This window comes from Struthio camelus, chromosome 14 (genome assembly GCF_040807025.1).
Source record: "Struthio camelus isolate bStrCam1 chromosome 14, bStrCam1.hap1, whole genome shotgun sequence".
NCBI lineage: Eukaryota > Metazoa > Chordata > Aves > Struthioniformes > Struthionidae > Struthio > Struthio camelus.
The window spans coordinates 2,539,553-2,553,385 of record NC_090955.1 but is presented as its reverse complement, the minus strand read 5'-3'; positions in this window follow the sequence as shown (position 1 = coordinate 2,553,385).

The window sequence follows — 13,833 nt, the reverse complement described above, 5'->3', positions numbered from 1 at the left end:
GCACCAGTCCTGCCTGCAGTATTCATGGAAATAAGAAGGGCAGGGTGGTGTGTGCTGGTTATTGAGATAAACGTCTGGAAGGAAAGTTCAATCTAGGTGGTTTCTGTGTCATAAGAAATCTTAATAACAGGCACTGTCTAAGAAACTGTGCGTTAGTGAACAGTGAGTTCAGAGTCCACTTGAAAACGCTGCCTATACGTGTGTGTTTTTCCAGTAACTTTGGGCCGATACCAGCCAGCTGTTACCAAGCAGTCATCCCAACTGCAGAATTACCTTCCAGTGAAACAGGTAGCTGGAAGAGGGGAGAGACGCGACTGTCCCGGCTGGGAAAGAAGAGGCGGCATTGTACTTTTGGCACTTCTGGTATCAAAACAAATCTGACAGGCAATTGGCTTGCTAATAAGAGCAATTAAGCAGTATGGAGGGGGTTCGTTTTATCAGGATTTATTTGTAAAATTGCAGAATATTTTATGAAGCTTGTTTCATGCTAATGAGATGATTGGGAGTTTTGTAGAGGGGAGTGTCAGGGAAAACTTTTTGTTCTTTCTTGGCTCAGAAAACATGCGCTATCTTTTCAGTGTGAAGGAATTAATGTGGCTCCTCCTGTTCGTTATTCATTATTATTTACGTTGCGAACCGTTCACCTCCGAGACCTCTTGTGTGGCTGCTCCCCTCTGAGACCCTCCCCATTGGGTCAGATGAAGGATACAGCAAAGCCGTTCAGAGTACAGCTCTTGCTGAAGAATGCATTGAAAAATCAGTCAAGATCAGAGAAAAATTACCTGTCCTCCTTGACCAGTAAAGTCTGCAAATGCTGTAGCTCCGCATTCGCAGTTGTCCCCGGAGTAGTGGGGAAGTTGTAGGAGGTGTCGAGATGCCACAGAGAGATTTCCTTTGATTTCTGCACTGGCTGGTGCTCCACTGCTGAGGAATAGGGGGCCTCTAGGCCTGATTCGGGTCTTTTCCTGCCATCTTCTTGAGAGCTGCATGTTGATGAAATTCTATAGGGACTTCAGCAAGTTATTTGTTGGGCATGATTTCCACTGAAAGAAAATGTGTTGCAGGGAATATTACACTTGGATATTAATTTGGAGATCACTGTGAAGAGACAGGGCATCCATAAGGCGTTTTTGAGTCATTTCTGCGCAGCAGTTGAGGAATGGGAGCACTTGGTGAAATAAAGCATAGACTGCACCTCTTGTAAACCATTCTGTGAAGTAAGTTGTAAACGAGCAGAGTGAACTCTTGAGGGCGCGGACAAGGGCAACAAGAAAAAAAGAAAAGGACATTATGCAGGTCATGGACTTACCAGAGAGCACAGCAGGAAGAGGACTGCAAAAATACTGTTGGAACGATCAGATCAATATTGACCTACATAGGAAAAGGGAAAGGAGAGTGAGAGCCTTTATATGAAAGGAAGCAGAGAAACCAGGAGAGAGAGGAGCAGGCAGCCATGTGGATTAGGGTTAGGTTATTTTTCAGGAAAAGAAAACTCCATCTAGTGAGAATCATAAAAGGTTGTAAAATCCAAGAGTCTAAGATTGGCAGGGCTTTGATAAATATTAACTGGCTTGCACGCTTTTAAAGGCTAAATAAAAGGCTGCCAGTAAGGTCCTGAAGGAAGTCAGTAAGAGCCTTTACAGAGATTTAAATGGCTTTAGGTCAGGTCTCAGCGAGTGCTTTGCAAAGGGCTACTCATTTGGTGATTAAACTGGTGGCTGGAACCGGGGATCAAATATTCCCGTGTGCGTACATTGGCTGAGGACTTGTGTGGCAGTGTTAAACACGAGCTTTCTGCTCTAATGAGAGGGTAACAGCAGGAGAGCTGCTGGTGACTTTGAAGATGCTCTGCCCGCAGGACATGCTGAGATGCTCAGAGGTGAATCCTGCTGCAAAGGAGGCAGTGAGACCCCGCGCAGGCTCGACAGATGTCGGCGAGCGCAGGGGGGGCCCGCACGGGAGACGGGACGGAGGAGCCCCCCGCCAAGGCCAGCGAAGAGAGCTACTTCAGCTCACCTCTATAAATAAAAGTTTTGTCTGTTACATTTTTGCACTTTGCCCCCTCTCCATAATTTATCGTTTGCATGATAGCCCTTCTCGCTTGTCTTCACCTCAGCATTTATCTAGCAGCAGGCGACGATTATCTTGGGGCAGCTCTCTGTTCCTTTGACATCCCTTAATTAAACTATGACATTTGCTAAGTATGGAAGAGAAAAATACTGGAGGAAACCCCTCCCCCCACATTCTCAGTAGACCACTATATTTATGAAATTTTGGGTGCCACATAGAGAGTGGTACAAAGGATGTTTTTAATGAGCTTTAGTAAAGGTGCCCTTGATTTTAGTTTGTCCCTAATTGTATGAGCTTTGATCTTGATTTCTTACTTGCGTACTTAAATACCTAACTGACAAATCTTAACACTTTTTCGTTAACGTGGATTACAAATTCTGGGCCGGTTTCTAAGATCCAGTGAAAGTTTTGCTAAATAACATCTTCAGGATTTGGGCTGATATCTATCTGCAAATAAGTTCTGCGTAATGAAGAAAGCAGGCTCAAGTGGTACGCAACCGATGCACTGAGACGAATGAAGTCAAATGCTGAATCGATGGATGTGTTTCATACTTAGCTATCATGTGCCGTGGTGAGGAATGCTTTAGAAACACGTAGATGAGGTTGAAGATTATTTCACCGTTATGTAGCTCTACAAACCCATCTGACAGGTTATTGGCCACTTCACTGTCCTTCATGTTACGTCTCCAGTAAGACCACAAATCTCTTGGAGGTGTCCTTCTGCTTTCATCACTCTGAAGCGTGTGCTTGTCTACTTCTAACCCTTGATTCAAAGCTAGTACTGGGCCTGGCTTAGAAAACAGTTGAAATCTGCTTTTCTGATATGAATCACTGAGCGGTTTTCATACTAGTAAAGCTATCAAACAAGAGACAAACACAGGGCCATTTTAAAGTTGTGTCTGAATTAATCTTAGCATTTTGCTTGCTTGACAACTCCAGACACAGGGGCCTCTGAAGTCATTGGAAGGGTGGGGTACGGCTGCAGCAAATAAAATGCTTTCATTTTTGTTCAGGAGAGATCAAGTGTGGAGGCTTTTCTTTTTCAGAGCATGGCTCTACAGCTTAGGTTGGCGGTAATGAAGCTAATTTGAACGAGGCTGAGCTCACCGAGTGAAGAGTCTTTGCTTCTGCGAGAACTCAGGCACTTACTCATAGGCTTAATGAGTTTGGGGGTAGCTGGCATCAAGGCAGTCCTGGAGTACAATCTATAGTATTAGAGCAACTATACTTAGGCAGTGAACCTTCCCGTCTCCAGCGAGAGCATAGGATAAAACATGCTGAGACCTCTTTGGTACCTTGCCACAAGTTCCCTTTTCCAATGCCTTTTTACCTCCCCTTCTTTCACTTTGAAAAACTGCAGTGCTAAAATTCATAAAGTGTGTCTCCTGAAGTCTTAATGGCACTCACTCAGTCTACCTGAGATCACTTTTGCAGGAAGGCTGCTCAGATTCAGCCCCAGATGTTCAGTTAAGGTTTGCAATGAAGACATGCCTTTGCTTAGCCCATCAACATGCAGGACACTTGAGCAATCAAATATATCAATGACTTGTTGCCATTACTGAACTAGGCTGGATTTAATCAACAGCCACGGAGAGTACACAGTTTACAAAACTGTACCGGTCAGGTTTGAGCATTTATGGAGGTCACAGGTGGAAGAGAGTGCTAACTTGAACTCTAGTTCTTCTCTGGTAATACATTTACAAAAGACAGGGGGAAAAAAAATCCTAAAGCTTCAAATATTCTTTCAGATAAAGTTCCAATATAGTGAAAGGTAGTCAAAATTCTCCCATTTGGCATGTGTCTGCTCTTCATTAATCATGACTCAGTGGAAAACCTCATTTTTATTGGTGTGAGTTAGAGTTATTAAGGGGCAGGTCTGCTACTGAAGGTAACATCCTGTTGCAAGGTACAGATCTAACCTTTAGAGATGCTGTGAAAGCAATTTTGTCCCATTGTCTTCTAGATGTTTGTTTGCTCCTTTTCTTCCCTTTAGCTATCTGCTGATTATTCTTCTTAAATTACTCAAGGAATAAATCACTGCCCCATACATTATCAAACAGATAGAAGTCTTGCATTTCACCCTTGTCTCTCGCACTCCCACACATGACTTTGCATGTGAATCTTTAAGACCTGTATGCCCTATATTTTTTCACTCTAATGCTGCAATTAATCACATTATATAACCAGCCTACTGCTGTTTCTAATTAAATTTTTCGGGGGGGGGGGAGGGGGGAGGGAAGCAGCCCTGCATTTAAATAACGTGGAGGGTCTGTCTTGAAATGACAATGCCAGGAAATGCAGAGGGAAGGCTGGCTCCATCCTCCTCTCTCCCCCGTGCGCCGCGCCACGGCAGCGCCTGCCGCGTGTTATGTAACATCCCACACTCGCTCTGACTCACGCACACTTACCTCACATCGGCACCCGCTAAAAATAGGCTTTCATTCTTAACTCTGCAGCACCGGCCTCGGCCCCGGCTCCGAGAAGACCCTGGGCAGGATTAAAATAGAGCAAGTTTGTACTTTGTTTCCTACTGAAAATGCCTAAAATACACTCTTACACAACAGTTATTTGTTTGTCTGTCGTTTCAGTGCATCCGAGATCACACTGGATGCTTTCAGAGGCAGGAAAAATCAGATCCTTTCCCTACGTTATTTGCAGGCTAATTCCGGCCGGGATGCCCTGGGAGGAGGAACGGGGCAGCAGGCAGGGCGCCGAGGCGGCCCGGGGACCGCAGCTGCGGGACGCCGGTCGCTGCAGCCTCGGGAAGGGACGCGGGACGAGGGGGATGCGGCTCATCCCCGCACGGCCGGGAGGGAGACGCTGGCCCTCGACAAGGGGCAGATAGCTGTCCCTAACTGGGTCCAGGGCGCGCGAAGCGGTCGCCTGGCGCGGCCTCCGCTCTCCCGTCTCGCCTGCCGGCGTCGCGGCCGAGGGCGGCGGGTGCTTTTGAAGCACGCGTGGGCATCCTCTCGCCCCTGGGGTTTGCAGGGCTCCCGCACCTAGCGTTATGTGATCGCGCAAGAGCTCCGCTTTCGTTTTAGGACGAAGCCACTTTCTAGCCGTCAGTGTCACGGCTGCTGCCAAAAGATTGGAAGTGTTACCGAGGGGCTGGCTAGAGTCTCAAAAGTTGGAGAGCAAGTGAACTCCCAGATGAATTAGAGACTTTAAAAAATCTAGCAATTGGTAAGTCACTCTAATACATTTTCTGGCTGGCCTGAAGAACAAATTTTGCAACTTTGAGTCAATGTATTTGGTATTATGGCTGTTCTTCTTGTTTTTTCAATCTGTAAAGCTCTGGCTGAAAGTCATTCAGAAGGTCTATACTTTTTTCCCTACAAATTCTGTCTTACCTATACAGCTGGAGAGTGAAAAAGGGATATGTAAAACAATACTTGTTTTGCTTCCAGTTGCCTTTTGGAAAACATCATCTGACTTTTTTTACCTGGGATTTCAGTTCAGGCGAGTTTTTAAAATGGTAGTCAAGATGGACAAAATAAACTGCAGACTCTTTTTAGAAGCTTTAAGCCAGGGTGTTTGCTGTTCCTATTTAGTCAATTGGACATGCTCTTTGTAGGTTGACCATAATGATAGAATTTCTTAAACATAAATCCTGAGCTTAAGGAGATTCGTGATCATTCATTGAATCCAGAGCTAACACTACAGAGTATTTGTAAGGAATTTTAATCAGACTGTAACTAACATATTTACTTTTTAAAAGCCATGTAAAGGCTTGTCCTCTCTAGCTTCCTGCTTCTCTCCAAGGGTACAAATGCTAGCAAGGCAAGGTAATAATGGCCTGGTTATTTTGCTTCCAGCTTACTATCCTTTGCAACAGCCATACATTCAGCCCTCGTGCTATAGCTGTGCAGAGCCTGTGAGCGTCTAGTACAATGACTGAACAATGGCACTCCGTTACTTTATTTTTTTTTGAGTCACTTGAACAGGAGGGCTGCCCTTTCTGACCTGAAGAGATGCACAGAATAATTTTCTTATGGCCAGAACTGACGAGGCGCATACCAAGGAGAGCCGAGCAGAAGAGTGGTTTGAGGAATATTTCAGTGGCAGGGGGTGATGGCAGTTCCTCGCACACCCTATCACTTTATGGCAAGATCCCATCGTTGGATGCTGTAATTACTCAGCAGCCCCTCCGTACATTCCCATTGCAGGATATATCAAGTAGCCTTAGTTCAGAAGCCACAGCAGAAGCGCGCACATCTGTTCAAGAAGCCCTAGTAGGCCATCCTTGCCAGCAATGTCCTCCCTAAAACACGAATCTGGCCATGACCACCTACAGGAAAGTCTTCCAAATGTTACTCCTTCTGGGTTCTCTGTGGCTACTTTGCAGAACAAGAATTGAGTGACGTTTTAAGAGTGGAGGTGGCAGGAGGCTTTGATACGATGTGGATGCCTGAGGTGTTTCCCTGGTTGCTGCTAAATAGGAATCACCTGTCTGATGTGATTCAGAAAGAATGCAAATGGCCTTGCAGGAAATCTGAGTGAAGAGGAAGGAGACACTGGTTGACTGTGAAAGAGAGGACAATGGCAAAAGAGGAGGAAGGAACATGAGAAAGAAAATAACTATTTACAGGAAGAGGCACTTAAAAGGAAAAAAAAAAAAGAAGAGGAGAGGACCAGGACAGACTAGGATAAGGGGCAACAACAGGAAAAAAGGTAAAAAGCTTAAATATGGGAACATGGAAGGAACCAAGCTCGTAGATGAAGGGAGAAAAGGAAGGAGGAAAATGGTAAGAAGCTGATTAATGAAATGGAGAAAGAAAGCCAGCCTTCCATGGCCTGTGTTTTAACTGCGTTTTCATGGTTCGTGTCCTGCATTGTTACAGAAGTGTAGGAAAGGGTGAGGCTGAGTGCAGCTGCTTTGGAAGTGCTGGAGCCTAATTATTAACTCCTGTATTTGGGATAAGTGTTTTAGCTTTGCATTGTGCTCTGACAGGTATTACTTCCTCTAATGATCTCAAATCTTGGTTTGGGGCAGGGAGAAGGAGATTTCCAAATAACATAAACGTCATGGGCCTCAGAGAAGGGAACAGAAAACGTCCTGCTGTGCCGGGAGCCAGGTGGTCTGCTCCGTCAGGTCTCCAATGCTTCCTTCTGCTCTGTGTGGTGACTAGAAGAACGATCTTTCTTTGGCTATGCCTGCCCTGCCATGGTTTGAAAAGTAAATAGAGAAGGTTGACAGAAACTCTGTCCTTAAAGTCTGATTTTTTTTTTTTTCGTACTTATTCACTGCGGGCCAGATCCTGTATCCTTCTGTGTTGACAGTGCTCCTTTATATAAAGTAATATGAAACTAAAACAGCTGGAGAGTCCCACAGGAGAACTTCTGTTTACATAAAACAAAGAGAGATGGCATAGTTGCTTCCTGCATCACGTGAACGCAGCTTGTTCTGATAGAAGGGATAAAAAGTGGAGGAGCAGAAATGTCAGCAGTAGGAAGGTTTGACCCGATTCGCGACTGACTAGTTCCCAAAGACTGTAGAAAGTAGCCTGGGTTCCTCGATGCTGCGGTGGTCGCAGGAACGAGGCAGAGGAAGAGCGGGGAGGCAAAGCTTGCTCCTCCGGCCGCAAGCCCTCGCGCGCAGCCCCGTGGAGCCGCTGGGCCCTGAAGCACAGGGCTGCCTGCAGCTGAAGGTGCAGCTCGTGCTAGCGCCGCTCAGGGGAACGGTTTTCCTCACGGAGAAGGGGGGACGCTCCCCACGCGCTTTCGGTGGGAGCGACAGGGATGCGGCGTGGCCTAGCGCTGTGCGGAGCTGTAGACTAGAGCGCTCCCACGAGCTTTGGCCAAGTCTCACCGTGACGTGTGCATATCTCGTCTATTACCCCACTGTCCAAGTTTCCTAACTGGGCCATTAAATAAACAAACACAAAATAAATCCAGTGTAGGCAATCAGCTCCTCGAGCTGGAGAGCCCGGAGAAATGATTGCATTGCTGGGTATTTTTTTTTTTTCCTGTGCTGTAATCACAAGCCAAGAGGGAGCGTTTGAAGTTAGTGGGAGAACCAAAGAAAAGGGCCAGTGCCCTTTGAAAAGGAGGAGGGGGACAAAAGCAGGAACCCTTTCGTTTCTTAATTATACGGGGGGCTCCTTCATTCCATGCGGCGCGACCTGAAGGGGGGGATTAGGTGGGTGAGCGCCGATGGCACTGAGGGGTTTGCTTTCCGCCAGCGTCTGCGAGATCGCTCCCCGCGACGTCGGGGAGAGGGCCCGGCGCAGGGACCCCGCGCCCCGGGCAGGCGCAGCGCTCCTGCTCCCCGTGTCAGCCCCTGCAGCTCCTTCGGCTAAGGGTGCACGCGCAGTGAGCGTGAAACACCCGCTACGCCCCTGCCAGTCCGCACAGCTGCGAGGGGAACAGGATACGCTAGACGGGCACCGGCGGAGCGAGAATATTCAGTTTCCTGAGGCGCAAACCTGCCGTAGTCCTTGTCAGCGTTTCTGAGAGCGCTTGCCTTCTCTGCAGCCCGCCTAGCGTCGTGTCAGGCGGCCGCAGTCGCCCGGGGACGTGGGGAGACGCGTGCTTGCTTGCTTGGACGAAACTTCCCAGTGAGGGAGGGGGTCGTCTCCCCCCCCCCCCCCCCCCCCAGCAACGTGCCACCCGAAACAGCAGGCAGCCGTGGAGCCAGGGCTTTGCGCCAGCTCGACCATGGGCTTGCACGCTGCGGGTGCGTTCCCCCCCCGTGAAATGGACGTGCTTCCAGCGTGTGCAGCGAGCAGCCGCTCCCTCCGTCCCCGTTTTCAGAAAGCGCGTAGGCCCCTTGCGTTTGGTAAGCGTGCTGGAAGCGCAGACGAGGGGCTAAGTGTAGCCCAAGGAGATGCTGCTCACCGTGCAAGGCGGAAAGCCGGTGTTTGCCTAAGGTGGAGATGGAAAGTAATGCCAAAAATGAGCCCCCTTTGGACTCGGGGGTGTCAGCTGTCAAAAGTGATGCTGAAGCCCCTCACATCGAGTAAGTGTGATGGTTATATGTGCGCGCAGGGGAGGTCTGCAGAGGTCTGTACGATCCGTATTGGCAAACCCTATCAGCTAGGGCGCAGCTGCCAAGCAGTTAATCTGTTGATGGGATCGCTGTTTGGCTCTCTCCCATCCCGCTCTGAGGTCTGCATACTGGAAGGTTATGGGGATTGTCAGCTGATGTCTTTGTTGCTTGTGGTCTAGTTAAGCAGCATGCTCAGACGTTAGCCCCTGGCCGGATAAGTAAGTCTGCAGACATTACTGTGAATAGAGGTCTTGTTATAGGCAGCGGGGAAAAAAATAGGCTACCCTTTTTTTTTTTTTAAATAAAAAAACAAATAAATAAAGAGCCGAATGCCCAGGACTCCGTTCAGATGGAACCTGAATCCTGACCGGAGGGAAACGAGGACTTCTTGGGAATACCGCACAGGCAGACAGCTCGGCCCTGGCCACATAATGGTTTTGCACACAATGTCGCTGATGCCTGTTGCTCATCTATGAAACTTCTGCGTTCACTCTGATAGCAGCCGAGCAAAACAAATCGCTCTGAAGCAGATTTGATTCAACCCGGTCTTCACAGGACGTCCTCGTTTTCACCGAGTTAGTTTGTATTTGATCTAATAGCATCCTGGGGAAACTGACACTGTTTTTCTAGACCAGCCCTTTTTTCCACCCCCCCCCTCTTTTACAGTAACAGGATCACGATTCACATCGGTGAATGTGCTCAGTCCACGCAGGAACCGCGGTCTGGTCGCGGGGATCGTGAGACCCGCTAGTGTCACTTGGGAGGGAGGAAGCCGGTCCCTCCCCCAGCCCTGTCGCTCCGGTGCGCGGTGAAGAAACCAGCTCCGGAGGAGACAGTCACTCCCAGCATGCAGAGTGAGGTTTCTTCAGGCTGTGTTCGTTCTCACCCTTCAAATAACGCCCATTGTGACAGAATCACAACTCCTACGGTCTTGTTCCTGGGACTTTCTCCCTAAAAGCCTCTGTTGGAGGAGATAATACAGTATTATGTAACATATTTATACTAGCAGCAATCTGACTGTATGAACCCAGACAAGGGTGATTTCAAGTACTGGAGTGGATTCGCGGAGTGTCATATGCTTTAACCGCAGTCAGTTTAGCTTCATGGAACAAATATCAAGATTTTAGTACTCCAGGGACTACCGACTACGTGTACCTGGAAGAAACTTACCTCATGCCTGAAATCCAAAAAAGTGATTGATGGCCTTTTTTACTTAGGGATTCATGTCTTGTCTGAACTTGCAGGGCACAAGTCAAGTCATTTGGTTAGGGAGGAAGAGTATTGCTGATTGGTACTGATATAACTAGGATTAGAGCTTGCTCTTGAGAACGCTGCTGGATACAATCAGGAAAAGCACCTAAAAATGTTGCTGCTAGCAGTGAAATGTTGGAATATATGGCTAGTAGGGGAAAGGGGGGAAAAAAACTTGTCACTGAGATTTGAAATGCTGAGATTGCAATTGCAAATCTTGGGAAATATGAACTACCTCAACAGTGGATGATATTTTTCATATTTACAAACATTTTGAGGGAAAGATTTTAGCTTTTTTCATTTTGAACAGCCATGCTTATGGGACAGTGGAGAGGTTCTTCAGGTGGCACTCTTTGTTTATTTAATATCACATGCAAAGCACAGAAATCTGAATTGGAAGCTCAAAAAACCAAAGAAGTATTTTTCCATCTTTTCCTAATCTTCTGGAGGGCAAATTGGAAGCTGTTGCTGAGGAAGGGATGTGCTTAAAAACTGCAAACTAACCTGTGGAGCCTCCTTCTGATGGGCTCACCCTGTGAAAACTTCAGCCCATGCTTGGAAGTCTCGAGGTTTGGAAGAGCCACTTCTCTGAAGTCACTGGTTCTTGTCCCTGGAACAAGGAGAATTCTTCTGCGTGCAAAGATTAGGTTTGGACGGTTTTACTTCAGTTTGCAAATACAGTTATGGAATATGTGGGCATTTCTTTCCTGGCCCCACCGCAGGCCTCTAGCTGCATGGATTTTACAGTGCAGGTGTTCAAGCCTTGAACAGTCCTGCCGTGCTTTCTGCGGTTTAAGTCCTGGGGAATCCTCAGGTACCAGGTGGGACAGGACCTATGTGGGTTTAATTTCTTGGCCAGCAGTTGTGATTCAGCAGTTGATGGTACAGCTAAGCCATGAGCTTGATCCCTTATTTAACTGCAATACTTTGGTGAAAGAGAAGTCTATGTAAAAATATGCAGAGAAATGTTCTTCCTGTGTATTCAGTAGTATATTTTTAATTTTCAGAGGAAGAACTTGCACTGAGGGTCGTTGTGGGCTCACATGACCAGCCAGTATTTATTACCTGCATTCAAACAACTGACTGGGGAGGGAGCTGACACATGTCGTCGCGGTTCAGTCTCCCGGAGGACAGCTGGCATTAAGCTATCGGGAGTCATCCGGTGAGGGTGCAGAACATGAATCGGTCTGGGTTCCTCTAATGGTCTTCTAGCCAGAGTCTTCAAGCAAATATGTAGTTTTGCATCATAACAGCTGTTGCCCTTTCTGCCAGTTTCTAACACTTGCTGTTGCCAGCTTGGCTTTAATACAGGCTTCCACCCAATTTAAACAAATCCCACCCATGTTATGTTTTTTAGATGAAAGCAAAGATCCAAGCATGAGACGTTGAACAGAGTCTGGAAAATGTCGGGAGCATGCCACTTTGTAATGCGGTCAAGCCTAGTTACTGTGACGCACGCGAGACCCCCATCCACATAAAACTTTCTCCTTTCACAAGCCCGAGTTCACGATCTTTAGCTGATGTGTTACAAAAAAACAACGTTATTGTTAATGTGAAGTGATGCATGCTTAAAGCAAGGATGCAAGATGGCTTAATGGTGTAAACATTAAGTAAAATAGCTATAATTTTCTCTTGTTTTAAGTTTTTCCTGGGAAAAGACTTCAGGGCCTCAAATAAGCTGGACTCTTAGATCTCTTCTCTGGCTAATGTTTTGTGTTAGTGACAGAAATATATGTCTTTTGTTGAGGGAACACTAAGTAATTAGGTCTCTGAGTAATAACCCCTCCAGAGAGGTTCTGGAGTGAAAAGTATATGGCACTGACAGGCAAGATACTGAGCAGTGATTTGGGAAACGTCAGGGTAGGATGGAGCCGATGAGAGAGCAGTTCACCTGCTGTAATCAAGAAACTGAGACGAGCAACTGCGGTGAGGAGGAACTCTGTAGTGATCACTGATAGCTTCTCCCTCCTCCAAGAGGAGTAGTAATGGAAGAGCCCTCCTCCCTAACTGCGTTTCTATGAGCTATTCATATTTTAAAGATACTCAATATTGGCACATCTCCTTTTTTTTTTTCTCCAGTTATGTTTTCCCTGTGTGAGGCCCTTAAGTGGGTTAAGAGGAAAAAAGTAAAGGAAACTTCCTTCTTTCAAAGCCTACTAAAGCCAGCACGGACAGGGTGGTTGACTCCAGCCGTCTGCAGCTGGCTGGAGTGGCATAAAGAAGCATGTCTGAGGAATGGCAGTAAAAGACTTCCTGTGACTGTACCTCCCCCTTTATCCAAAGGGACTTCCCTGCATTTGGAAAGATTGTTCAGTCTCTGGAATGGCTTCACTCCTCAGCCAAGTTGCTGAGACACGTAGCAAAGTTTCCCATAATGTCGCAGTAATGATGGAGCAATAGGGACACCTTTCCCCTGGCAGCGCTTCTGAGAGCATTGCCATATCAAATTCTCTGTGGGGGGGCGGGGGGGAAGGCTTTATACCTGAGAAAAATGATCTTGAAAGGCAGTTAATGCTGGAAAATTGGCCAGAATGAATGCTCGCTATAGAGAGGTTTGTGATGTTGCTGCTACCCAGCTCCAACCTTAGATGAATCAGGAACACGCACGCTTTCAGAGAGAACCAAAAGTAGGAAACAAGGGAAACGAAGGGAAGAACTTTCCTTAGTTTACTAATAGCTGATATCTTATGTACAGTGTTTTGCATAAGGTAGGTTTATTTTTTGGAGGCCTCTTGCATTTTACTTCTGGTTTTATTCCTCTTGACTCTACTGAGAGACTGATGCATCGTAGCAGTCCATTGACCTGAGGAAGAGTTTATTAAAACTGTGGCTCCTACGAAAGCACAATCTGTCTACTATGAGCTGACACTTCTGACTACGCAGCCAAAGATAGGTGTATCCCAGCTGATGTAAATCTCCACCGACACTGTCCATATCAAGTTCATCTGAGATTTCCCAATGATTTCAAAAATTCTTCTCAGAAAACATTATCTGATAGACAAGCGCTGCCTGCCTACCATTAATAGTTACCGATGACTCTTAGATGCTATTTCCTTCCTTTGTATGCGTGCCTGAGACACTTGAAGGGAAGACTTGCAAAAGAAAGTTAGAGGCTTTCAGAAACTGTTTGACTTTAAATTTTGTTGCAATCCCACTCCTGGTTCAACAATAGTTAGCGATGGCCAACGCGTCTGCACTGTGAAATGTCAGGATGACTCAACTGGTAGCGCTGTTCTGCTGGGTCAGAAGGGAACGGGTTCAAACGCAGGGCAGGAGGCTGTTATAGGTGCTGTCCTTTGGAGAAGAAGATATACTGAGCTCCCTCCGGACCACCCCTGCTCTTTGCCCAGTTGGCAGCTGCAGGAGCTGTGGAGCTCTTGGAAGAAAGCTGGAATAACCTGGGCATCCTGGCCGACTGTCTCGCCTTCGTAAAAGCCAGCTTTTATACCCGCGCTTGCATGCAAGTTTTGGCAAGCGTTTTGGCTGTTTTTTGTCCTCGCTCTGTCACTAAGCCTCTGTATTTA